Source organism: Catharus ustulatus, chromosome 14, assembly GCF_009819885.2.
Source record: "Catharus ustulatus isolate bCatUst1 chromosome 14, bCatUst1.pri.v2, whole genome shotgun sequence".
Taxonomy (NCBI): domain Eukaryota; kingdom Metazoa; phylum Chordata; class Aves; order Passeriformes; family Turdidae; genus Catharus; species Catharus ustulatus.
The window spans coordinates 6,852,732-6,880,558 of record NC_046234.1 but is presented as its reverse complement, the minus strand read 5'-3'; the positions used below and the strand labels follow the sequence as shown (position 1 = coordinate 6,880,558).

The 27,827-nt window shown below is 46.2% G+C and overlaps 1 protein-coding gene across 4 annotated transcripts in view; it reads right to left on the bottom strand.

Annotated features, from left to right (window-relative positions):
* Nucleotides 1–27,827, bottom strand: part of NEXMIF (neurite extension and migration factor) — a 154,730-nt gene that overhangs the window by 80,988 nt on the left and 45,915 nt on the right. The window contains exon 1 of one of the 4 annotated variants that reach the window (XM_033072501.2): nucleotides 18,751–18,770. The exons of the other annotated variants lie outside the window; for them this stretch is intronic. The gene's annotated coding sequence lies outside the window, so the exon portion shown is untranslated. Of the gene's footprint in view, nucleotides 1–18,750; nucleotides 18,771–27,827 lie in introns of those variants that run through there. 4 annotated transcript variants of the gene reach the window in all.

The following is a 27,827-nucleotide window of genomic DNA, read 5'->3' as shown; positions in this document are numbered from 1 at the left end:
ATCAGGCAATCAGCACTAGTAGCAAGTAAAGGCAAGAAGCTCTGGTTTTGGGTGGGAATCCAGCCAATCCTGCTCTCCCAGCACTGCCAGGCACAGCTCCATCACACAGAGGACAAAACCAGGGCAGAGAGAGACAGCATGGGGGAATGGCTTAAACTGAAAGGCTTCCATTAGGTACTGGGGAAAAAATTGTTCCCTGTGAGGCACAGGTTGCCCAGAGCAGCTGGAAGTGTTCAGGGTAGGTTGGACAGGGCTTGGAGCAGCCTGGGACAGTGGGAAATGTCCCTGCCATGGTTGAGCTAGGTGACCTTTAAGGTCCCTTCCAACCCAAACCATTGAACCATCTGTGAAGGGTGGCTCTGTCGAGGAGGATGAGGAAAAAAGCCATCAGCAAAGGATGTACTGAGCCAGCAACGAAAATCAACTCATTCCTGGAGCCAGCCCCAAATCAACCACTCCTGCCTCAGAGCTGGGGCACTGAACGCTGGGGTCAACCCCAGTGTGTGGCTGCCAAGGGACTCATTGTCACATTGGTGTCACCAGCATCACACACCCCCAGGCATGAGCCTGGAGCCCCACTGTGCCCTGTGCATGGGGACAATCCGTGATGGCACCAGCACTCCCTGCAAAGTGGGCAGGTCCCAGTGGGAATGCAGCAGGGGCTGGCTGCAGAGCTGCAGGATGAAGAGCAGCAAGCTCTGCCTCAGCCACACAGTCCCTGCTTCCTCCTTCCCAGGGAGAGAGACTCACTCCTGACCGAGTCTCTTATTACTGTGACAATTCTGCACTTCTCCCCGGGGATCAGAGCATGGAGCTGCTCTCTCACTCTCTCTCTCTGGTTTTTGTTGCAGCTGCTGTTAAACGGCGCTCACAGATCGATGCATGCCTGAAAAAACTTCAGGGGAAGCTCGTGCTCCTGGCAGCCCTGCCAGGGGAAGGACCAAGCCACACGCTGCCACAGGAAAGCTCCTCTGACAGCCTCTCCCTGCCCATGGGACAGTCCACACAACCTGCACACCAGGGAGAGTCGAGGGGTGGGAAAACAGGTGAAAAAAACCAAATTCTCCTCATTTTCTACCAGAACTGCTGTTTGGGCATGATGCACAACCACTCCAGGCACTCCAGTATTTTCTGCTTAATTTTGCCTTTACAAACAGGCAAATACAAGAGACCATGGTTTATTTGGCCACTGATTTTCAGACCTTAGGTTGTAAAGGACATTTTAAGGTGCATCACCATTGACCTCCTCAGGCCACTTTGCAAATGCTGCCCATGGAGAATGACCTCTCCCATCTGTGGAATTGCCCCATCTGAGCCATCTCCAGCCAGCCCTTGGCTTGCTGGGCTCCAGAGGGGCAAGGGGAGACCACCACAGTCCAGGGAACAACGAGAGAACCACGATGACCTAGTCTGGCATTGCTCCTCAACAATTTCCTCAAGGAAAAGTCAAAGGATGCACAGAAATTAGCAGCACCAGCTCCCAGCAAACTCTTGCCAGGATAAAGATGATGTACAGGCAGCTCAGAGGTTCTGCAGACAGGCTGATTTTTCATGTATTACCACAGAAAGGCAGTCCCTGATAATAACAACACATTTCCAAAAGGCCCTCACCACCCTGGCTCCAGATGTACGGCAGCTTCTCCAGCTGCTGCACAAACAGCAGCATTTTCACCCTGTTCCACAGCCCTGGAAGCAGAGAGACACAAATCCAGCCTGCCTGAAACCTCTTTTTTTCAGTAAAATACCACCAGATAGAGCACTGACCTGCTGCTTCCAGCAGTGCCTGAATATCCACATTTATTTGTGTTTTCCGGAGGGATTCCGAGCCCGCAGCCCCCTGCAGCACTCACACAAAGGAGGGAGGACCACCACAGCTTCTCCAAAGAGAACAGAGTTCCTGAGCCCTGAGCCAGCATGGCACAAAGGTCACATCATTACTGCAGTGGGGGGTGGCCAGGGGAGAGCAGCCACGGGTTGAAATATTTGGGGAATAAAGACGTTTGCTAATTCATTTTTGTTCCGTACGAAAATGTAAATTGGGTGCAAAAATAAAACAAACAGAAGAGGCCTAATTATTTATACAGGCATTTTAATCAAACAATGAATAGCACACAGCAACCTTCTACATCAATTAATAAAGCTGGCTTCTGCAAAACAAAAGAGTTACACCATGTGCCCTAATTATAAAATCCAGCCTGGAGATGCTGCTTTTTAAATTTTTTTTTCCCCTCCCTCTGTACACCTGGTTTGATATATCCCCACTGCATTCCTGAGCTGAGGACACTCGTTAGCCCCACTCTCTAGTTAGAAATTCATTACTGTGCTGCATTTTTCCTCCTGGCTCTGACAGTAGGAGTGGTCACACTGCAGCACTCCAGGCAAACCAGCAGCTAATTGAAGGCAGGGGCTGGGGGGGCTGAGAGGAGGGTCTGCCTCCTTCTCCCTGTGCAGGAGGCAGCTGCTTCCACTTAAGCAGAGCACATTTCAGGAGATGAGGATTAAACAGGAGCGATGAGATGTTTGCTTTGGGTTGCAGGGATGTGTGGCATTAACAAAATGCACTGTACCTGCTCCTCCTCGTCTTACCTTGGGCTCCACTCCATCAAACACCGTTTGTAGCATGTGTGACCAAACTGGCTAATGATGAGCTGTCCCCTTTCCTGACAAGTCAGGGCTTGTGCCTTCTGAGAGCTGATCCATCAAAAGCTGCTCCCTGCACATCCTGGGGATTTTTGGGCTCAGCCTCACAAGAGCTGGGCAGGGGTCACAGCATTTGCAGCAGACAATCCCCAAGCATCAAATAAATGCATTTTGTTCCCAGTTCCACTGGGTTTGGGGAGCAGGGGATGCTGCTTGTTTATTTTTAAGTAGCAACAACAACAGGCAGCATAAACATTGATACATCTATTTAGACTTATGGCATTAACCACGAGTTTTATGAATCAATCACCCCAAAACTTCTCCAGGGCTCAGCCACACGTGGTTTGACCCAGGGGCACTGAGGCAGAAGAGGCACTGGGGTCATCCTGCTCTATAAAAAGATGAAACTCCCCCCCATTCTCATCTAAACAAACACCTGGAAACTCAAGAAAGTGCCTTAATTCATGTTTCCAAATTTCTCCCTGCAGCTCTCGGGTGGAGAAGACACAGGGGCAAGGGTTTCCCGGGAGGGATGAGGAGGTAAAATCCTGGGAAAATGGGGCAAGAGATGGGCACAAGGCTGAGCTGAGTTCCCCACCTACCCCAGGTATCAATTGTAGGGAAGAAGCCACACCCAACCCACACTGACAGCAGCGGTATCAACCTCCAGGGAGGCAGATCCATCTCCTGGAAGCTCAGCAGAGTTTGTGCTCCTCTCTGAGCCCATGGAACCTGCTGGCACTGCCAGGGCTCAGCAGCCCCTGCTCAGCTAGGGCAAGCTGCAGGCTCTGGGCGCACCCGCTCGCCCAGCTGTACAAATGGGTTGTGAGCACAGAGTGTTTTCAGGACTATTTCTAAAAAGGACAGCTCATATTTTGTGTTCGGCGTTGCAGAACATCTAAAAATGGTGATGAAGTCAGACCAGCATTTATCCACACAAATGGGAAAATATGTCTGTGAAATAAATCTAAATAAGAGCGACAGATTTGCTTTTGTCTCCTTTAGCAGCACGGGGAAAGAGACCGATAAATTAATTTAAAAGAAAAATCATGCTCAGTTAATAAATTTGGTCTAAGTATTAATCTAGAGAAGTGCTACATGCCTTAGGAATTTGGGGAAGAGGATTTTAAAACCCAGAGCGTGTGTTTACGGATTATGTTCCATTTCACAACAGGTAGGACAGGCTGGTAAACAGCAACAAAAATGATGATTATCTTTGGCTGGCACCTCACAGAAACCATCCAGATTTACTTTGATTAAGTCCTTCATCCAGAAGTCAGGCACTGCAGTGCCAATACTGCATGTGGTACTTTCCACAAGGCAGGAAAATACAAATATAGAAATGCAATTGCAATTGGAATCAGTAAGGAAAATAAAAAGGATTTTTGAAACACACCAAATGTAATCAGATACTATTGAAGTTCAATTATTCTTTGTTACATTAAAAAAATTTGTTAGTATGTATTTGATTCTCCTAGAGAATATCACTCAATTAGAAAGCTTTCCAAATTTCAGAACCGATGCTTCTGTGGAGTAAGTGAAAACATTCAAAAATGTACTTGTCAGTTCCTGTTGCATAATGGGCCTGGTGGCAGAGGAAAGCAAGTTGCACATTCAGTGCCTGCATTTCCAAATTACCAACATGAGTCACGGCTGGGGTGCAGGAGGAGCCCTGTGCCCTCACTCTGAGCTCCAGACTTAAACAATGGAGATTTCAACAGCCCTGGCACTGACAACAACAGCAGAGACACCAGACAGAATACTTGAGAGAGGACACAAAACCTCCTCTCCTCCCTGCTACATCTTGACATTGCAATTCCAAGAAATGATGGGAAAGCAGAAGCAGCTCTTGAGTTGTTGGTTCCACACTCCAGATGGCACCTCTGACACCCCCTGTCCTGTCCAAAAAATGTCCAAAGAACTGCTCAGGCACCACCAGAGAAGAGATGGAGAATCTCTGCCATAAGGAAAGGATGAGGGAGTTGGGATGGTCCAGCCTGAAGAAAAGGTGGCTCTGAGGAGCCCCAGAGCCCCTTCCAGTGCCTAAAGCACCTCCAGGAGAGCTGGAGAGGGACTGGGGACAAGGGATGGAGGGACAGGACACAGGGAATGGCTCCCACTGCCAGAGGGCAGGGATGGATGGGATATTGGGCAGGAATTGTTCCCTGGGAGGGTGGGGAGGGCTGGGATGGAATTCCCAGAGCAGCTGCGGCTGCCCCTGGATCCCTGGAAGTGTCCAAGGCCAGGCTGGATGGGGCTTGGAGCAGCCTGGGACAGTGAAAGGTGTCCCTGCCCCATAGGAGTGACACTGGATGATCTTTAAGGTCCCTTCCAACCCAAAATATTCTAGGATTCTCTGATTAAAAGCCAAGAGAGCAGTGATGAGTTTCAGGTCCGTTCCACCACTACAGGATTTGCAGTCACCAATGCACAAACTTCAGTATCAGCAGCACAAACAACCTCTCCTCATTTCTTGCCATCCCCTCAAAGTCCTCTTCAGAAGCAGAGGACACTGAAGAGCATCTCTGTTAGCCAGGGAAATATTAACACATAATCACTGTTAGATTGTACAACCTGACACCAACCTTTTCTCCTCCTCTAGACCCTGCAACCAGCTCTCCAATAACAACATTTATGAGAGTCCTTTAACAACTCCTGTAATGATTCACTTAAAAAAGAAAATAAATCATTTTTTATTGCAGTTCCCTGCCTCTTTAGGAAGATACAGCATTCTGACAAATAAAATGTACCTACTGAACAACAAGACCTTAGCTGTGACATTGTGAGCAGTGAAATAACACTTGGAGAATAGATGTATTCCAGAACCAAATATCCCCGGGGAGCTTGGATGTTAAAAGCAACAGCACTTGCAATTTTGGATATACACATCTGAAACGTCCTTCTAGGCTACACCACAAATTTCACAGGTGAGAAAAACGGGGGGAAAAAATCTCCCAAAACCTAAGTGCAAACCAGAAATGTGCTACAGAGAGATGCTGCAAACAGGGCTGCTTTCTCAGCAAGCAGCAGGACTTCCCCTCTTTGTGATTTACAGATACTTAAAAACAAGTAGGTTAATGAAGCAACAATACACTGACTGCAGAGTGCTGATTAATACAAACTTCCCAGCACTGTGATCCATGAGCCAATTCAGCACCAGGGCAATGTCCAAGCTGGCTGGCTGGGCTTATTAAGGAGAAAAAAAGAAAAGAGGGTGGGGGGAAGCAACAACGGCATTTATTTAGTGTTAACTAAATAAAATAATTCCTAAGAAATAACTGCCTGCATCTCCACTGCATGGGGACTAAAACTCCATAGTTTACAATATTCTGCTTTCCACTCTGCATGTTGAGCTCGGCTTGCTCCTGTATTTTCACTACTAGCTTTTTAATGGTTTAATTTAGAAGAAGTTTGGCCCAACCAAGCTGATCTGCAGTGAAACCATCAGGGCTCTAAATGTGCCTCTGGCACTCTGTGAGTCTCTGCCTCAGTCTCCTCTTCTCTAAGGTAAAGGCAACACCCCTGGGCTGGGGATTAACCACAAACACACTTGGGAAGCCTGTTCAGCACTCAAGGAGATGAAATTTCTGTGTTAGGAAGCAGAGGAGCATCCCCTCCTCACCCAGAGCACCAGGAGCCCACATGCCACCAGCAGATGACAAGAAGCTCTCTCCAGCACCTTCCCAAAGTGTCCTCACCAGAACCACCTGGAGATGGGCTTCAAAGAAAAGAAGATGCAGAACATCTTCAAGCTCTTCAAGGGTTATTTTTTAGGGCACAGTGATGACTTTGGGAGAGCTGGAGCATCACACAGCCAGGAGCAGTGCAGGTACCTCAGCTGCTGGCACGGGCTCAGAAGGCCCAAATTTATGCTACATACAAACAATCCAAAATTCCCTTTCCAGAGTTGCAGAACACCTGAAGCTGTGCCTTCCCAGACTAAATGTGCTGCTGGAGGACAGAAACCACCCAGCTCCTGTCATCAGTCCAACTCAGACATCCCAAGTGCTGTGGTCCTTCCAGTGAACCACAAGATACTGCAGCAATATCTCCCATTTTTCTTTATTTTTTTCCCCCCACAACAAAAAAGCACAAACTTGCACATGGGTATTTCTACCTGTCACCTACAATGAAGGTTTCCTGAGTGCCACCAAAAAAAAGGAATGAAGGGGGAGCCTGGAGTGGGGTGGGACCATACAAGGTGGATTTTTGAACCAGCTTTTCCATCTCAGATGAGGGCATAGCCAAGCTCAGAAGTGATCTGCACTGCATGATGGCTGTTCAGCAGTCAATGATACACTACTGGAGGTCTCAACCCAGTTCTCAGTGAACAAATGGCTGTATAAAAATAGCCATTACCTAAGACGACCATTTTCATTCCAGGACAAAAGAACGTCGGGCTGGAAATTGCAGAATTAATCCCTTGAGTCTGCAACCCACCACAACGTCTCGTGTTTAATTTGCAATGGAAGAAAAAAAATATCACATCGTGGTGACCAAGAACAAAGGACACAAAATAAGAATTAATTCTGAAATTAACTACCACTGAAACAAAGAGCAAATTGCACCCTGCCTTAATAGAAGGTTCCAGGGAGACCTGAGAGTTTCCGGTGCCTAAAGGGGCTCCAGGAGAGCTGGAGAGGGATTGGGGACAAGGGATGGAGAGACAGGACACAGGGAATGGATTCCCACTGCCAGAGGGCAGGGATGGATGGGATATTGGGATGAAATTCTTCCCTCTGAGGGTGGGGAGGCCCTGGCACAGGGTGCCCAGAAAAGCCCCATCCCTGAAAGTGTCCAAGGCCAGGTTGGATGGGGCTTGGAGCAGCAAAGGCACACTGGTTGGAAACAATGGGCCACCCAAAATAACAGTCCAGGTGTTCCCTTCCTCCCAGCCTGCTCCACATCCTCATTCTTCACACTAAAACTTGCCAAATTTATGCCAACAACAACACATCCATTCAAGTCCTGGAGAAGGGCTGGGACAGAAATGAAAAGCTACAAATCCACCTTCAGGAGAGCACCACAGGATGGAAGGGCCATTCAGACAAGCAGAACATTTACTTGTTGTGACTAATATTGTTAAAAGGAGTAGCAGATCCAGGTCAGAACCAAACACAGCAGCTGGTTTCCAGTGACTAACCAGGGCAAGCAGGGATAACTTTAATGAAGCAACGGCGGCTGCCAGAGGAATTCTCCAAATACACCCGAAAGAGTGAAGCTGTAGAAAGCTGAGTTAATGACAGTCAGCTTTTTCCTCATGTGCTGAACCTCAGGAAAACGCTCCTGAGTGATGCCAGCAGCAAGTTTTGCCCCACCACCATCCCCAGCTCCACCACAGCTTCCAAGAGCTCCCACCCCAGCCATGTCCCCTCTTCTTTCTCACCAGCTGTCCCTCCCTCCAGTGCCACCAACCCCAAAATCAAGCTGTTGCACATGAAGGATTAAAAGGACAAAAAGAAATATTAGGATAATCATCATAATAAAAACTCAGTGAACTCATTTTTTAGGGTTCACAGAGAACCTTTTAGGCACAGCCCGAGTGTCAGGGTCACCCTGCAAATGCTGGTCTGCAGGTGGCAGCTGCATCCTGCCATCACTGAGTGCATTAAAACCATCTGAGCACGCTCCTGTGCTCACTGGGTATCACTGGGTAGTCAGGGAAGAGCTGGCAAAGGTTTTCCCTAAAAGTTTACCTCTGGATGGGTGCTGATAGGAAAGAAGAGCAAGCAGATGTTGGATAAGCAACTTGAAGGGGAATTTCAGAGCAGTCACAAAAAGAAAACATCCCTGGGGGGTTTCTCTGGATTTCATGTTTAGTGCATGTTGATTAAAAGCAGTCACTGGTGCAGGTATGTGATAGCAAAATATTGGGTTAACACAGGGGCAGGCTGGGACTGACAGCTCCAAACACCTCTGGGGTACCCAACCACATCCCAGGGTAACAACACAGCTCTGGACAGGGAGATCTGCCCTCAGCACAGCTTTCAGGACAGTTTATCAATGCAAACCTTCTAAACCTGCTGCTTCTACCCTAGGTACAAGCCTGATGTGTGTCCCAGCTCCCAGAGGAAGCAGTGACTGGTTTGGTTCTCAGCAGTTTGGAATGGAGAACACTTGCAGCTTTCAATGCCCAAGAGTGGCTGCTAAAAGAAATGAGGCAGCACACACAAAAAGAGCAGCTTTTATGCATTTTGACTTGAAAATTGTGGTGAATTTTGTGTTTAGCCCAGTTGCAGTCAAGTGTCTGCTGCTGGAAGGGGGCAGGAGGAAGCCCTGGAGGCAGAGCCCACAAGGATGGGGCAGAAACATCAGGAGGGGACCAAAGCCACCTCAGCCAGGGGGACACAGCTGCACTGTTCTTGAGGACATACCTTCCTCTTTCACTGCTGATCCCTCAGGAACTTCCAGCCAGGAAGCTGAACACCCTTTTTTTTTTTTTTTTTTTTTGGTGAGGCAGAGCTTCACAAAAGCTCACATTTCCTCAGCTCCCCCTTGATTTATAAATCTGCCTCTTGCAAAGCCCCATTTCCTACACAGGAATTCCCATTTGCTACCACAATCTTTAAACCCACAACTAAAAACTGTCATATTCAACACTTCCCAAGTGGCAAACCACGAAGAAAAACTCAAAAACCCAACCACGGAGGTCTTAAAAAAAATAAAAAGATATTTAGAAACTCCACAAAAGCATTCTGGCTGCTGCACAGCAATGGGAAAAGCACTCAGTAAATCACCCTGACCGCTGGGCAAGGGCCAGCATTCCCTGAGAACCTGGCTGGCAGCAGCACTTCCACAGGTTCTCCACCACAGGCTGCTTCAATTTGCTTTTTAACTACCCAGAGATATGACATCAGCCTTTGCTGGCAAAACAGCCTCCAAAAAACCCAACAAAAACAAGCCCAAGTGATGCTGAGCTGCAGCTGTGTGTATGTGTGGAAAGGTGCAGCTCAGCAGAGCCTGGGTTTGGACAGGGGACCCCTCTACAAAGAGTGATGAGTAAAAAAAGACCCAGGTCTATTTAGAAATGAGAAACCATAGATAAAGCAGTAAAAAATTTATAAGATTGCCATACCCCACTTCTTTTTTTTCTCTCCTTCCACCCCATTTCTCTCCACCTATTTCATTCAGGGAGTGTCACAGTCCCACACAAGGGAGGGATCTCCACTTTACAGTCTAGTAGGGGAGGAGAAGCTCAGAATTTGCCTACATGGCTTCAGGTATTTTTCTGGCACACCAACACCAGAGCCCTGTATCAAACCAGCTCTAAATACCCACAAGCAGGAAAAAAACCACTGGGTAATAGAAAAGAGGCAGCCACACTGCTCACACACAACATAAATCTGATGTACATGGTGTATAAAACCAATCTACCAGCAAAGGGGGAAACAAGCCCTGTCTCCACATGATTTTGGGGGTGTTTGGAGCACCCACACACCATTTCCCAATCGCTATCTGCAAAGAGTGCACTCTGGAGAGAAACTGAGGCAGCAGGCTCAGGGATCCAGATTTTCATTTCCATCTGTGTTTAGCCTGTTTCTCCTCTCCTCTGTGACTCACCACAAAAAATGGAAGTAGAGGAAACTGCTCAGAGATGAAGCTGAAAAGCAAACACAGAGAAAAGAGGGATGACTTCACACTACGGAGTCCGAGCAGTCTGGTGATGCTGCACGCCAGCTGCTCCCAAAACTCACCCTGGTGCCATTGCCCATCCACCTTCAGGGAGGAAAATCACAGGGGGCAGGGTGGGCTGCATGCACTGCTTAGAGGGGTCTGCATGAGTCCCTTCATGCCAGCCCAGGATTTTTATATGGAGCCTCCAGGCACAAAATGTCCTGAGGACAAGTGGTCTCCTAATTGGTTAAAAAAGGCAGAGAGGGTCAATCTCTGAAACATTAGGCTTGTGGCTAGCTCTGTATTCATTTTCACTACTATTTCTCTTCTCTCCACAGTCAAATCCTGCTATTTACTCCCACCTACATAGCATCAGGCAGATGGGAGACACTCAGCATTAATTCTTCACTCTGATCCCTCCCCGTGTCCCTCCAAAACCTGATTTGGTTTCCTATGCAGCAAGACAAAAATCATATTAAACTGCAGAAGGGGGGGGAGGAAACCCACAACCCAACCAGCTATGCTACACACAGGATTTGCATCTGATCCCAAATTTCCTCCACAGCCAGTGAGTATGTTTTGCAGATTTCCACCGTGGCAGGACTTTCATCCCCTCCCTCTGCACAGCCACTGCTTGTCTTGCAGTGTGAGATTGAAGTAGACAAGTGTGAAAGAATCATATAGGGCTCAACATCATTAGGCTCACCCTGAAAGCACAAGAGTTGACAGGTCTGAGGAAGCAACTTGGGATTTTCCCCTGGGGCTCAGATTTGGGAGCTGGGAGGTTGGGGAGAGAAAGGAAGATCTTTAAAAAATAAAGCCAGGGAGGCTGGGTGTTTGTGTCTCTGCAATCTTGGGGGAGCCAGGATGTCAGAAATTATGAGGAATTAAATAGCTATGAAAAGCCTCGAGTTAAACCTAAACCCAAACTGCGAAAACACAATGAAAGTTCAGCCCGTTAGAAATAATGTGCTGGGCAAAACATTAACACATTTACACTTGAAAGTTGTGAAAGAGTCAGAATCACCCTGCTTAAGATGTATCAGTCAGACGAGATCTGATTTAAGGACAGAGCATCCTGCACATACATAAAAGAAAGTACTTGAATAGGCGTCATAACACAAACATCCATTTATTTCCTGCCAAATAAGATCAGTGTTCTCTGTCCACAAAATAATGTTCCCTGCAAAATGCTGGAGCTCAGCTCGCTCCTTTTTTTACAGAAAAAGAGCTCACCAAATCCAATGGCCTCAAATATTTCAGTTATTAAAACAGGCTCAGTTGCACACTTCAGGGGATTTGTCCTTAATTCAAACTGCTGGGTTTACACAAAATAAAACATAAAATACCCTCACCTTAAAGGCTGGAAGATCAGCTTTGCCTGAAAAATCAACCAGGTTTTCCACAATGGCAAAGCTGAGATTCTGCCCACTGAAAAAATCCAGTGGTTTGTTTAAAACTTGGGGTTATTATGCAATGATTACCTCATCATGATCATTCCAGGTAATCATCAGTGGCTTGTGGATGGATAAGTGGCATCTCTGAGTGGGAGCTGCAGCTTGGAACAATATTTGTGCAGGCTGGGTTTGGGGAGGTTTGGAATTTATTTTGTATTTATGTGCGGAAATAAGTACGAACCACTGAAGATCAAGGCATCAGTGCTGATGGCCATCGAGATCAGGATCAATTCTGATGGCCATAAACCAGGCAGGCAGGTACACTTTGTACTTCTCAAGGCCTTTGTGCCTGCCTTGCTCAGAAAACAACACAACCATCCAGACAGCACAGAGAGAAAAGGACACCAGTACAGCCAAAGCGGAGGGAGATAAACAAACCAGCGGGACTTATCAGCATGGGCACCCCAAAAGGACCCAATGTGCATCCCAGCAGCTCAGAAAGGAGGTGAGACACAAAGAGCAAACTCAGGGAGCTGTGTAAAAAGCATCCCCTCATTTTGGGGAGGCTGCTTCATGACTTTTAAAATAAATACACCTGGCACACAGGTTGCAATGGGAATATATACTCATTAATTTCCAGACCAGTGTCAGCTTTCCAGATACCAGCCTGCCCCACAACAATGGCTGTAACTGAATACAAACCCTCCAGGTCACTGTTCTGCCTGGGGTATTAAACAGCACTGAGGAATAAAAGGCAGAATGAATATTTCAAGGGGCTGCAGGCACCAGAAGTAATGGATGGGGATGAGAACTGAGCTGAGCTGTTCCATGGCACAAAGTGGGCTGGTTTTCAAAAGCCATGACCAGCCAAAATTTCCAGAAGGAAGCCATGATTCATGGCATTCCCATTTCTACCCTACCCAGGTGAGATATTTCATCTGCTTTGTTTGCAGGCATTCAGCACTTCTGAAATCACTCTTCCCCATCACACGTGGGTGCCCAAACACTGACTCTCCAAAAAAAATTTGGTTTATCTTACCCTTACTCCACTGCAACAAGGGGGAAGTTCTTCAGCTGTAATCCCACAGTTCCTAAAGTTGTTGGGAGGGGCTGGTTGAGGTCTCTTCTTTGTAATTAATTGATCTCTGATATCTCCCACAACTGATTTAACAAGTCCTGCTTGTTAAAGTGAAAACCAGGCAGGCAGAAACTCTTCCTGCTATTCAGGTGCTTGCCAGAAAACTCAGCTGCAAAATATTTCTGTGCAGCACCGAAAGCCTCTCCCGAACCCTTTCATGTGTCTCTCTGCACGTCAAGCTCCCTTTCTTCTTCCTTTTATCTTCATATTTAGATAATTCTCACTAAAAGCAAGGTGGTCGTTCTTGTGAAATTACCATAACATCGCTTGATGGACTTTTAAGATCTCTGCTGCTTGTTACACAGCGCTGGGATGTGTTTTGCCAAGAAGCGAGACATTGTTTATTCTTGTATTAGGGAGACAAAGTGTTTCCCACTTAAAGGGTTTCATCTCTCCAAAAAAACGCAGGAAGAGTGGCAGAGCTGGAGGGAGGAGGCTCCTGATGGCACCGGAATTTCAATTCCATTGATTAGCCAGCATCGCTGGAGTAAGGAGATTTAATGCCGAGCCCGGTGTAAATTGGATTCCAATTGCTGTCCCTGTGTAAAAGGGGGTCTCACATAAAGGATTAAACGCAGGCCAAGGGTGCACAATGAACCCACTGGCTCATTCACAATCAGCTTTGTGTACTCATTAGAAAAGGGAGCTAATCACCCCAGTTTGTGCTGGTTTCAGAGCTGCCAGCACAAAAGGCTGTGACCTCCCACTGCGAGTCAAAGACAAAATATCCCACTTTCTCCCATGTACCAAAACCTCTCATTTTGTGCCTCCAAAATTCAACCTTCTGATGGACCCACAATAAAAATTAGCTATGGTCAGCAAGACTCAGCTACCCCTAAAATCCCAATTATGTTGCTTAATATAGGGGGTGAATTAGGAAAACTAAACATGTGTCCAGTAAGGAGTCTTCCAGTGACCTAGTTCTGTCCCAGTGTGTGGCTTGCTTGTAAATGTGATCAGAGCATGTGCAATGCAACAAAGCCCAGAGATTGCCTAAGCAACCTCCCAGGTAATCAAAAATCACATTTGAAGCAGCACATGGAAGCGTATTCCCACACTTGTTGGTACAGGACAGGAAAGCACGGGAGTTAAACCAAAAGTCATCAGGAATTAAAGGAGTTAAACCAAAAGTCATCAGGAATTAAAGGAGTTAAACCAAAAGTTGTAAGGAATTGAAAACTGGAAACTTTGCTGCCAGGGCAGTTTTGGAACAAAGTGCTGGGCAAGGGGTGTTTTGTTCCCCAACAGCCCCTTGGACCCTGCTTGAAAAGTCCTCTCCAAGGCTGGAGAGCAGCCCTTGCTGTGACATCCCTGAGTCAAACTCACAACCCAGAGGTTGATGGGCACCTCCATACACCAATGGGTCCTTGAACCCTCTTCACATCTCCCTGGTGAGACAACATCTCAGCCCCTCAGAAATGGGGTGACTCCAGCCCCTGTGCTCTACCTGCAGACCCCACCTTGCTGATGTTCCTGCTCCCCACAGACCCTGGGCACACTTTTGGTCACCTCAGCTCTCCCAGCAGAGCTGCAACCACTTCCCCTCCCATTCAGCACCATGCAATAGCTCCGTGCCACTGCTGTGAAATGTGGGATCAGCTCTGTGGCCGTGTATTTTTAGCACAACAAACGTTTTGCCCTTTTGGAGATGAGTTAATTTCCAGCTTCCTGTTCCTCCCATTCCATCTCCCGGCTGTTCGGCCAGGCTGTCCTGTCTCCCACATGGCCCAGGATGTGTCACAGAAGGCAGTGAGGGTGTCACCAACCAGCTCATGGAAATGCCAGGGGCACTTCCACTGGTTGGGGGAGGAGCTGGTCCATGTGTCCCCTCACTGCATACCACAACACAGATATCAATAAATCCCACAGAGACACTGCTGAGCACTTCTGATGCTGGAGCAACCCAAAAGGCAATAATCCAACACATATTCTCACAGAACCCACCCCAAACTGTGCACACTGAGTCACAGAGACCAAGACCCTCACAAGCAATAAACTCCACTCACTTCATGAGGATTTCAAGGAAAAGTGTATCATAATAACAGTTAGGGGTCAGGAAAGATTCAGATTAACCTTGAATGATGCTAAATTATCCTGTGCCTAGAATATAACCCTTGGTTTCCAATTTCTCTTGTACTACAGAAAGCCTCAGGCCACAGGAAAACTCCCAGCATCCATCCATTCTCAGATTAGGAAAAGAAAGTTTGAAACCCCAAAAGGAAATAAAATCAGTGCAGCCACCACACCACAGCACTTCTGCATGGAACAACCAGTACCAGGCATACCATGGATCTGCCACACAAGCAATGGCACCAAAAGTGAATGGTTAATCCATTTATCCCTTTTTACACTCCTCCAAGCGAGTGTAAAACCACAGGCAGGCACAGCCATCACCACACACATCACCATGTGTGTGCCCTCCCAACAGGCTGCCAGCCCAGGGCTGTGAGACACATCACTGGTGTCCCATGGAGAGCAAAGCAGGTCAGGAAAACTGAAGGAATGCAGAGAAAAAGGTCAGGATGGTAATTTTCATATTATCTATAGCACAACTGTTTTATTTTTCCTTAATAGAGGATGTTTAATAGTTTGGAAGAAATCAGTCGACCTTTATGAAGGAACAATTGTGAAGGAAGACAATCCAAAAATATGCTGAAGGACCACTCTTGTCAGTGGGGAACAATTTCTCTGTCCACAGGGACCTCTGTCAGGCAAATAAAATCTTCTGTCAGCAGCTGCACACAGAACTTCCAGTGCTGGAGGATAAAATCTGATTGTGTGCACATCTGAGGAGATGGTATCTATTCACTGCCTATTGGCACACAATGTGCTGGGTAAAAACAGTTTAAACTAAAATCTCATTCTCCTCTTTAGAAAAAGAAGGAAGGAAAAGCTGTAGGCCTGTGGCAGCAACTCCAGTCCAGATGTCTCTCTCTGCTGATTTTTATGTAAGTATCAAGTGTTTTATTAAATTATAACCTATTGGCAATAAGAAGGCAGAATACTCTGGATGATTTTCAGTGTCACCAAACTGAACTATTTTTTAGGAGATATGAGAGAAAGCCAAATCCAAATGACATACAGAAGTCACAGAGCATTAAAATTACCACCTAATATTTTAAACTGAACAATGCCCCGATAGTTAGTGAGGAAAAAAAACCAAAAAACCCACTTATTTTTTTGTTATTGGAGTTGCATCATATGCACCAGTTTCAAGTCACTGTGTCATAATAATATTAGCAATAATATTCAGTGGTTTATTGTCCTGGGAAATCAGTGCTTAGCAGCTTGACATTTCACTAACGCGACGTTCTTACGACAGACTGAAGCACTCGAAAAATTCCACCTCACATTTCTGCCACTCAGCCAGCACCCTGCAACCAGCACACGAACCTCTGCGCTTCTCCAGCAATATATTCACAAGATTCTCCCACCAAGATGATAATACTCAATCCACACTTATTTTCCAGATGATCAACTGGACTTCTGCACGCCTTACAACCTGGCCTTTGGCATTCTCAGCAAGAGCAGCATTAGGTCCAATGATCATTATCTCCATGACTTCAATTTTCCTCTCAGCCTCTCGCAATCTCAAACCAAAGCTTTCCAACTCCTTATCCACTGCAGCATGAATAGCATCTCGCTTTTCTATAATGTCTGCCAAGCACTTAGCAAGCCCAGCACTGCTTGATAAGCTGAATCCGTGCCTCCTGACAGTACTGAGCTGAGAGCAGCCAAGCCTGACCCTCCCAGCTAGAAGGAAGTTGGAAAGTGAAATAGCAGGGCCTCAGAGTGGCCACTCTGCCTCGTTTTTCCTCCACTGTTACTGTAAGCACACAGAGCCTGGGGTCACACCAAGCTGCCCACATTTGCAGCCCATCAACCATCACTCCTGAAGGTCCATGTAGGTTTATTGAAACCTAGCCAGAGGAATAAGCTTTCCATTCATAAATATTGGATTATACCTCAATTCCAGGGGTAAAAATGGCAAACAAGGGAGGCAAGCGTGTAACTTGGCTTTCAGAGTTACAAGAGGTGAGAGGAGCACCTGGGGCACAAGGCCCTTCCCCAAAATCCCAACACTGCCATTCTTTCTCCTCCTGGGGACTCCAGACACGTCAATTCCAGATGCACAGACCAGATGAGTTCTTTCCTACCTCATGGAGAGCTAGGGAAAAAAGCTACCTGGGGATGAAAACCACATGGCACGTCCCTTACAGAAATACCCTCACTGATTTCCCTTCTGTGGGTTAACTGGGATCCCCATGTCAGGGTTTGGGAGCAGCAGAATTCCCCCTGAACCTCTCCATGGGTTACCCTTGCTCCCAGTGCCAAGGCTGATCTCACTGATTTAAATACACCCTGCTTTTTTCAGGGATCTAAGAACAATCAGTTGTGGGCTACGAAAAGAAATACTATGAAATAAAGATGTCTTGGTTGGAGCAGGGGGAAGGGGGAGCCAGAAAGGAGAAAGGCTAGAAAAGACATTAGCTCTCTTAAAAAATCAAAATATAGACAACTACAATTTGATTCTTCCATCACCTGAAGAATACAAACAGCACCAAACTCCACACACTCTAGAAAACGATTACCTGAAGGACTTCAACAGAATATCTGATGTACGACACCTCCCCTGCTCTGAACTGCAGAGGAAATCACAGAATTATCAAGGTTGGAAAATCTTTCCAAGATCATCAAGTCTAACCACTCTCCCTGCACTGCCCAGGCCACCACCAAACCATGTCCCCAAGTGCCACATCCACGGGGTTTTTGAGCCTTTCCAGACACAGAGATTCCACCACTCCCTGGGCTCCCTGTTCCAGTGGGAGCAGACAGGGGGTGGAGGACAAGGAATGGTGTTCATGTTTGGATTTAAAAGTGACAACTTGGAGAGCTGGAAAAAAAGAACTGGGAAAGGAAGGGAGAGCTCTGAGAGCTACTTCTGGAGATGGGAACAACAAACACAAGGAGTGGAGGGCACGAGGATGAAGCAACTCAGACTGACAGGAGATGCTGCATCCCCCAGCAAGCCCCTGTCAGCAGAGAGCAGAATCCAGCAGCTTGATTCTCTATTTGTTATTCCTTTCTTTAAGAGCTACATAAACGTTCTGATTAATAATAATGGACCTGTTACTGCTTCCACTATCCCCAAAGGGAGGAAAATCAGGTTTGGCATTTGCAATTATGACTGCTAAACCAGGAGTTATCAAGTGTCATGTTAGAGAATAGAGGGCTTGATCCTGGGCAGTGCTGAGTGCTCCCAGCATCGCTCACCAAAACCATCAAAGCATCTATTAATTTTTGTTTAATATACCTCAATTCATTCTGTGTCTAAAGGATGTGCTCAAGCCACAGGGCTGGGTCACAGCAGAGAGAGGCACTGGGGACAGGGAGGAAATCTTTCCCCTGGGAGAATTCAACCTGGCTGAGAAGGCAGCAGGTGGCCCAGCATGGATCACATCCCAGTCCTCCATGGAATCTGCTCCCTGTTCAGGTGGACACGTGGCAGAGAAGGAAATCAGGGTCAGACAGAACCCATCAGGCTCCAAGAGTCCAGTCCTGAATTGTACCCTCAAGGACTCCAAAGCATTTGTTGCTGGAGCTAGTGGATGTCTCATCCTATTTACATAATATATGACCTAATTTTGTGTTCACTGAGTATTTAATTACAGCCGATTGGATGCAAAAATGACTCAAAATACTCCCAGCACTAATAATTAATGTTTTAATTGTGTTTTCTTCATGGGGTTGGTTTTTTTTTTGCCTTGCATGCAGCACTTAAATAATTTGAGCACATATTAAAAAAAAAATTAAATAAAGAAAATGCATTGCTCCTTCTGAAACCAGCTCGGAAGGGACCAGTGCTTGTTTAACACAGGGATTCTGTATTTCACACTCCTGCTACCAGAATTAATAATTCCAGCCCATTTTGTGAACTAGAACCTCTGTCAGCTCACTCACCCAACTCCATCCCTCCGGGACAGGGCCTTGTCAAGGCGTGGAGCATCATCTGCTGCCTCTGGCAGAGCTGAGACACAACTGTGTTGAAAGCAATCCGAGCACAGCTGCTCAGCCAGCGCTCTCCCAGCGCACGACAAAGTGGCTCTGTGAGGAACACCAACTACTCATCAGGATTTCCCAGATATCAAATAAGGATCTCCTTAATAAGTGAGTGTTTCCATCCCAGGCAGGGCTGGAAATCCCCATCCCATTGCCAAATGTTTGCAGCAAATCCAAACCTGACCATTTCTCAAGGCAGAGTGGGAACAGCTTTGCAATGTTGTATTTCAGCTCATCAAAAGACTTTGGAATGACCATTTAATTAGGCCAGCTCAAAACATTTCACACTTCAGATTTAAAAGGAAATAAAAATTTAAAACCAGCAGAAGGAGTAGTAACTGTAGAATTGTTCACATGCCTGAGATTGAAAGGGTTTACATGTTCTAAACAATTCAGGAATTATGTGTACTGAACCTGTGAGGAACAAACCCATCAAAGAATCCCAGTGTACTGGAGCAGTACCAGTCCTCCTGCAGCACATCTCCGTGTTTTCTTCCCTGGGAATGACTCAGATAATGATAGCAAGTGGCAAATTAAATCATACCAGTGCTATCTGAGAGCTGCAATCCTTTATAATTAGGGGGCTTTGTTTGTTTAGGAAAAAAAAATCACATTTATAAAAAGCTTATCTCAGGGATAAAGGATCATTGTTTTTAGACTCTTTTTTTTTTTAATAATGCCAGTCTTTAAAAATAGAAAAAAAAAGAAAGAAAAAAAAACAAACCAAAAACAAACTCTAAAATATCTTCTAAGCAGAGGGTCATTATAAATAAAACAAAAACACTAGCCTGTAAACCACTGTTTCTGCAGAGCCAAGAAATGCTCAAACATACACAATATGTTAATCCCACACTAAGTTAGATCATTAGTTTTCACCTTGAACCAAATTAATTTTTCTTTCCAAAATTATTAGAATAATAATGTCCTCCTCCTGATTCTTTTGCTGAAATAATAATTCTGTTATTACGTGGCCATAAAATACACCAAGAAAGCAGAGTGCTGGAGAAAGGTCTTTTAGCATTTGAGATCAATACAAATTATTATGCTCAGCATTTCTCTCTCCAGATATTTACACCATGCTCATCACCTCGGTATCCCAGCTCAATACAAGAAAAGCAAAAACTTGTTCACAACACAGCATATTTAATCTTCAAGTGCTTGACAAGCTCCAGCCAATATCCAGAACTCCCTGGTGGCTGCTCTGATGGAGCAGCTCAGGTTTAGAGGCTGAACAGAGAGAAGGTGCCTAGGACAGGGTTTGGGCAGGAACTGGGCTCACCTGGTCCAAGAACCCCCACGTGTAGCAGCCCCCTGAATCTGCAGGCACCTGAGCTCATGGCCACATTCCCCAAGGTGTTGAGTCCAAAGTTTCCCTTCATACCCCTCCAGCTCTGTGCCCATCATCTCTCTGGATATAAAGAATTGTCCTCTCTGTCCTTTCCTGCTTGGGCAACTCTGGAAGGTGCTCCAGATTCTCCAGGTTTTTAAAGATCACCTTGTCCAGTGCCAAACCCTTCTATGCAGTCTGTATTTAACCCAAATTTAAGGCTCCACTCAGGGATCCAAGCATATAAAAATAAGATGCTGCAAAAGCCATGTCTTCTATTAAATTTAATCCTAAGCAACCTCTGACAGCAGAGCCAAAGTGACTAATCCAGCAGTGATCAGTGGATGGCTCTGCTCCACAATCAGTCCAACCAGGAGCAAAAAAGACTGGAAGCAATCTCAGGATTGGGGTCTTGTGGAAACCTGGTGCACATCACCCACACAACCCCTGGGGGGGATTGGCAGAGTGATGGCTGTGTAATCACTCAGTGGTTTTTTGTTCAAACATAAGAAATCCAAGAAAACCAGAGCTGGAGAAGGCAATCACAGGTGACTGTCATGGACAGCAGTGACACTTGGATCTGCTTTTGCTGTCATTTCCTGAGGTACAAGGTAGGTCCCCCCACCTGGGGCCTGGGACACTTCTGTGCAGAATAAAGATCAACATTGCCCATAAACACCCCTTAATGCATCGCTCTTCTTGTTCCTAACAGCTCAGATTAGGTTTGGTTTCATTTTTAAATGGAAATTAGGTCTTCATCAACCTTGAATGCTCGTTCTTGATCTACCAGTTACTATCTATTCACCCTTGCTTTGGTGAGGATTGCTTGAACACCTCTTGGAGATGAACAGCCCTTGCTAATCACTAGTCTTGCTTAATAAACACAGCTCCAACCAATATCTAATCTGACTTCTAACCACAGAGACCCTAAATAAGCTTATGTTTTTATGTTATGATTTGTAAGAGTCCAGAACATGGAGGGGGTGAGAGTGAATCTGCAGAAATTACTCTAAGGACTTGCTTCATTTTTTTTATTTACTACCTAGTGACATTCAGTTCTTAATCAGCCATTTCCTAGGAAGGTTTCATTAATTTTAAAAGCAAACTCACAACACAAGTCCATGTATTCACCTGCTTTAGTTGCTATTTAACTCCTGCTGAACACAACTTAGGACTGGGGCTCAGACAGTTTTTTCTCACTACAACAGCTATGAAACTTCCCCTGTGATTACAAGGTCCACAAACGTTTCCAGAGAAGGAACAAGTGGGGTATCACCTGAATCATTATATATCCACAAGTTAACCAAGGAAGGACAATTCAGAAGAGAGTGGTTTAAAAGTAAGGAGGAATTTCTAATCTACAACAGTGGTTTGGTGGTTGCATATCTCCCTGATTCCTCCTGTCCAGACCAAGGCTCTCAATGTAGGAGGAGAAGTTGGGGAAAAGGAGAAGAAAAAACAAAGCTTCCTTTGTCTTCAACAGATTTTATAGTTTCTGTTTAGTATTTCAATGAAATATTTACTTTTCTTGTACTTTATGCTTTAATTATTCATTACTGAAATCAGTTTAAAGAGCTGCCATGCTCTTAAATGAAGTTCTAAAACCGATACCTTGGAGCTCCCCATTTATTGTAGTTTAGTGACTTTCATCTCTAGTTTGCTCTGACAAATTCATTCCAGACACCACATGAGGAGCTTCTTTAAGGGCTGCCTACAAATCACATGCTGAGGCTGCAGCAGAGGCAGAAGTTGGCTCATTCTGCCCCTGCAGGATGGTGAAAGGCCATCAATGTGTGGGTTAAACACCCCTGGGGGACATGGAAGGGTTTGGTGTCACAAGTGGCAGAGATGATCAACATCCAACTTTAAAGGCAAAGATAGGGGAAAAGAGGACAGAGAATACCCAGTTGGTTTCATGGCAGCTGGTGACACAGCTGGGAGCAGGACCCATGGACAGGCTCCTTCACCCACAGCCAGCTTCTCCCAGGTGTGTGAGAGATCTGCAGCACATGAAACACCCAGACAGGGCTGCAGAGGGTTTGCAGATAAACCCTCATCCCCCCACAAGAGAACAGCAAAATTCAGCTCAGAATAGAAAAACACAGTTCAGAACAGAAAAATACAGCCACAGCAAACTCAAGCTTGAAGTTCACCTGGTGCCTTTGCACAGCAAGATGTGCCTGTGGACAACCCAAAACCCTGCTGGTACTGGCAGGGTGTAACAATAAAACTCCTGCCTAGAACTCCTCAGTTTGTCTTCACAAGGAAAACCAGAGCTGTCATCACCTCACCTTCGCTAACCCAGGGCAGCTTTCAGAGGCCAAGTCCCTGCAAATGGTGCAGCTTTTGACAAATTGCTGTGGTCAGAGCAGCCTGGAGGTCCCTATCACCTGCCAACATGTCTGAAATGTGTTCCCTGGTCTCTCCTGAAGTGCAGCCCGTGGCAGTGATGCCACCGAGTCCCAGCTGCTGGTGCGAGCACCGAGCACAGAGAGGATTTCAGCTCGCAGTCCAACTCGATATCACTCTGAAGGGAGAGGGGAATAGGAACAAGCAGACTACACTGGTCAGTGTGACAGTCATTTGTCACCAGCTGAACTGTTGTCAGGTCTGGGGCACTTCATTTCTTTCACTTCTTCAGCGTGGCGGCGGCGATGATTGAGAACAATGCTGTGGTGTCTGCGCAGATCTGCAGGGAAGGCTCCCAGGAGGGAAAGAAAGATGTTTATTGGAGTGCTTCAGGAGGGAGAAACAGAAGCTGGCAGCACAGGTTTGAGGGGGTTCTTGTCAGAATCAAACAGAACAGTTTGGGAAGGAAGGGACTCTAAGATTTCTTGGGCAGGGACATCTCCCATTATCCCATTGCTCCAAGCTCCAACCAACCTTGGACACTTGCAGGGGTCCAGGAGCAGACACAGCTCCTCTGGGCACCCTCTCCCCACCCTCCCAGGGAAGGACTTCTGCCCAATATCCCATCCCTCCCTGCCCTCTGGCAGTGGGAAGCTATTCCCCTTTCCTTTTATCACTGCATGTCATTGTAAAAAGCCCCTTTCCAAAATAAGCTGCTGTTATTTCATGAACAGTACATACACTGTAAAATCAGACCCTGAGAGTAATTACGAGGTTCAGGATAATGCTACTATTATTTCTGGTGCTCAGTTTCTCTATCTGATGTCTAATGCATCTCAGAAACTCATTATTAATCCCCCCCTAAAAAAAAAAGTGTCTCTATTTAATTCATGAACTGTGAATACTAAATACTTTCAGATTGTGTTTTGTTTGTTGTTGTTGTTTTTTGAAGAACTCAAAATTTTCAAAACATCTAGAGGGCTCCTAAGGAATAGCATAAAACAAATACTTTGCATTTTCAAAATTAAAATTCTGGAAGAGGCTCTAAACCTAACACCAAACACTTATGCAACTTGAATTTTAACCATCTTCACATCCTTAATCTTCATCATGTTTAGTACATTACATTTTCTTTGACAACTAATCAATCAAAGGCATCATACCTTCTGTAAAGCTGCCAATTTAGTGTCATTTTGCCCTCTCTCAACAACGATTTATTTGCTACAGAAACTTCCTTGTTTATTTTATATATGTATAATTTTTATATAGAAAAATATAGCAGAACTAAGAGGGGAAATAAGATAAGCAGCCAACACAATACTGCAGCACTCAGGACTGCCGAGAAGAAACCCACGGATCCATCGAGGACATCCCCACGACTCGCTGGCCAACCAGGGAAAGCAAAGAATTGGCTCTGAAAGGACTAAGAAGCTCTGGAAAGAGGCCACGGAGGAGCCAGCAGCAATAATGAGCTCTTCTGAATGAAGAGAGGAGCGTTTTTCCCAGCTCTGGCAGAGGGGATGGTTGTGAAATGCAGTCTGGTGGTTATGCTCCGCCAGGAGAGCGCTGCCGAAAATAAAACCCCGAGCACATCGCTATTTGTCCACGGCCTGCCATAAATGTCATCAGAGATAAAGGCAGAGTGGAAAGAGATCAGCACTAAATACTAACAGAGGCAGCAGCACAGAACTACTGGAGGAAATGGCAGCTCCAAAATCACAGATCTCCCCCCAGCAGGGAAGCAAACAGCAAGGGATGCCCACCAAGAGCATCTCCAGGGGAATTCTGTGAGGGAAGGGAGATCCTTCTGTCAGGGAGGTTCTGCTCCTCCTAAAAGCACAGGGGTTTGCAAAGAGAGATTGATTTCCTAAACAGGAACACTACCACAGCCTAATTCCATTCTTTTCAAAGAAGCTGAATTTGAAAGGTCTATTCAGGTGTGATGGCACCTTCCAGGAAAGGGCGGTGAGGAATCAATTCTATAAACTACTGTAATTGAGGCAACCTAAAAAAATCAACAGAAACAATCAAATCTTTCAAAACATTTGAAAGAACCATCCCCTAAAGCATCTGATAGCCCCAAGAGTAGATCCTTGCAGCAGCACATCTGGCCCCATCCCTGTGTGCCCCAGATCCTGGGAATCCACTGCTGCTTCCTACAAGCTCTCAGGCTACTCCTGGGAGCACATTTTCCCCCAAAATAACCTCAGGGTGAGGAATACAGACCCAAGGATTGCTCTGGCTAAGTGGTCTGGGGGAATGGGACATTCCCAAAAGGCCATAATCCCTGCAGAGCCTTGGAAAGGGCAGGAAGCTGGAGAAGAAAAGGTTGGAATAATGCCTGGAAGCAAGGATGCCAACACTGACTGGTAGCTGATATAAAGATGTACCCAGCCTACAAGCCTCCTCCTCAGTGTTGAAGCAAACCCATCCCACACCATGCTCTGAACCAGCTTTAGGAAGAATCCAAGGATTCTGAATGACAGACTGGGAGAGGAGGGGAGGGCATGGGGAAGGGAAGCTCCCACCTGTGGGAAAGGCTCACAGGTGCTCTGAAACTCATCACAGAAACCTGCACAGAAAAATAATAACACTGGAAATTCAAACATTCAGTCAGGGAAGCACACAGCCTCCCAAGCTCGTGGGATTTTAGTTTTAAGGGCTATTTATAAATTTTACCAAAACTTCCTGGTCACCTTGGCATCACTGCCAAGCTGGGGAGCAGAGATCTGGGTGGGCTCCACACTGACCCTTCTGCACCACATTAGCACCCTAATTTGCTGAACTAACAGTTCCTCCTGCTGCTTTTGAATACACATCAAATGGCTTTTGAGCCACCACTCAAGTCTTAAAAGCTTCTTACAACCACACCTCCAATTCAGTGTGTTGGGCACAGAAAACCTGCAACACTGTGAGTCCTCGAGATAAAAGCTTCTGCCTAAATTTTACTGCACTGGCACCTAGAAAATAAAATTAAATGATCCAAGGTCCCAGTAGGCCCTAAAAGGCCCACAGGTACCTCCCACCTTATTTCCATAAGTTGTACCCAACACCTTGTGTTCAGAAATTCCTGTACTTCCATTTCCTCTCTCAGCAATACAATTATTCCCTCACACTGTGCAAACTGAGAAATAAAACTTTGCCCAAAAACTATAAAGGATGTCTTTCTGTGCAATAAGATGAATCAGAGTGCAGATTTTATTATTTTCCCTCGGTTCTGATCGTGTTCCAGGGGTTCTTGTGAACATCACAAAACAGCAACTCCTCTGCTCCATGTGCCAACCCAAAAGCCAGCCATGGCTGGGCAGCTCTGGAAGGCTGGCCAAGCCTAGAAGGAGCTGGTTTTAGCTGTCAAAGGATCAGCGAGAGGAAGGGAAACTATCAGATATTAAGCACCCAATAAAGAAATGCAGACATATTAATCAACTTGTACTCACCACCCTGCAGCCTGGGTAGCTCAGGAAGCACTTTAATCTGGCATCTATTAAAAGGTGTAAGACAACACTGCTCCCACCACCGAGGTCCTGGGCCACTGTGCTGGCAGGTGACATGTCCCCATAGCTGTTCCTCCTTCCTCTGCTTCTAATGAATCCTGTTTACTCCTCTCCTCTGCACCTCCAGGCAAAAATGGCCCTTTAGCTACTGTACATCTTATTTGTCCTTGCTTTTGCAATAAGCACTCACATCAATGAGTGTTTAAAACACTGCAAAATTCAAAAGAAACTCCCCTAGGTGGTCTATGCATACAAATAAGTATATATTTTGCTTTTTTCATAAAAAGACACCCTGCAGGTTTCAAGCTCCTCTCACTGCAAGAGATATTCTCAGGCAACAATGCTGATTTGGTGCAAGCTGATCCGTATCACTGAATCCTGCCTTTGTTTTTGGCAGTCCCCTTTCAAGGTGACTAAATTAAAGTGGAAGTACAATTCCAGACAGCCCAACAAGGGGCAAGGCTGTTTTGCAAAATCTAAAAGACCAAATAAGATGAAGCAGACCTTGAAGCTAAAGAATTAGCTCATTAAAAAAAAAGGCACCAAGAATGTCACTGGTCATCATGGAATCAGAATCTGGGATGGTTTGGGATGAGGAAGGACCTTAAAGACCATTTCATCCCAACCCCCCTGCCATGGGCAGGGACACCTTCCATTGTCTCAGGGTAATCCAAGTCCCATCCAGCCTGGCCTTGGACACTTCCATGGATCCAGGGGCAGCCACAGCTTCCCCTGTGCCAGGGCATCCCCACCCTCCCAGGGAACAACTCCTTCCCAATATCCCATCCATCCCTGCCCTCTGGCAGTGGGAAGCAATTCCCCCTTGTCTTGGCACTCCACATCCTTTTCCAAGGTTCCTCTCCAGCTCTCTTGGAGCCCCTTTAGGCACTGGAAGAGGCTCTGAGCTCTCCTCAGAGCCCTCTCTCCTCCAGGCTGAACAACCCCATATCAGAACTGAAAAAATTACACCAGCAGGTGAAACCAACACCAAAGCTCCTGATGCAGAGCCCCTCACATTTAATGGGCAGAGTTTAAGAAGCTGTTTCCTCAGGGAACCTGATTTACATGAACACAACTGGTCCAGCTCAGTTCAAGCAATTCAGCCCAAAACACATGGCTTGTCACTAACCCCAGCCCCTCCAAAACCATTATGCACAGCAGATATAAAGAGACAAATGGAGAAGATATCTAAGGTCGTTCTAAGTGTGTGAGCCTGAAATTGCTAAGAAAAAATATTTGCTGTCTGCACCTGTGTGAAATTGAGATCAGGGCTGTAAGTGCTCTCAGCACCGTGCACGCTGTGGCACCAATACACTAATCACCCAAGGGTTCAGCAGCCTCGTTAAAATGCATCAGCAAAGAGCACATTTCCTCATCTAACAGACTCCAAAAATGAGCTGATGCACCCTTCTCTTGCAGCAAAGCCAGAGCTTGTCAATATGGGCACCTGTGTGCACCCTAAACTGAGATGTCTGTGAGCCCATGCCCTATGTGAGCACTGCCCACAGGTGTTTTTTTTGGGTGCCTGCAGTTCCAGGGGTGCTAAAGCACATTCTCAGCTTTTGCAGAGAGTAAATCACCTCAGACAGAGCCATTCCTCACGTGCATCAATGGCTGTGGCACTCCAGCTCTGGCTAAAAACCACATCCTTCGGGTAAGCCTCTCAAAGGTAGCCCTGGCAAGTCACTGCTGGGAATTCACAGCACACAAATCCCAGCAGACCTGGAAGGCAAAATCTCCAGGTGTAACACCTGCTATTCCTGCCAAGACCAATTCCTGGTGTGGGAGTCACTGGACCCCTCTGCCTC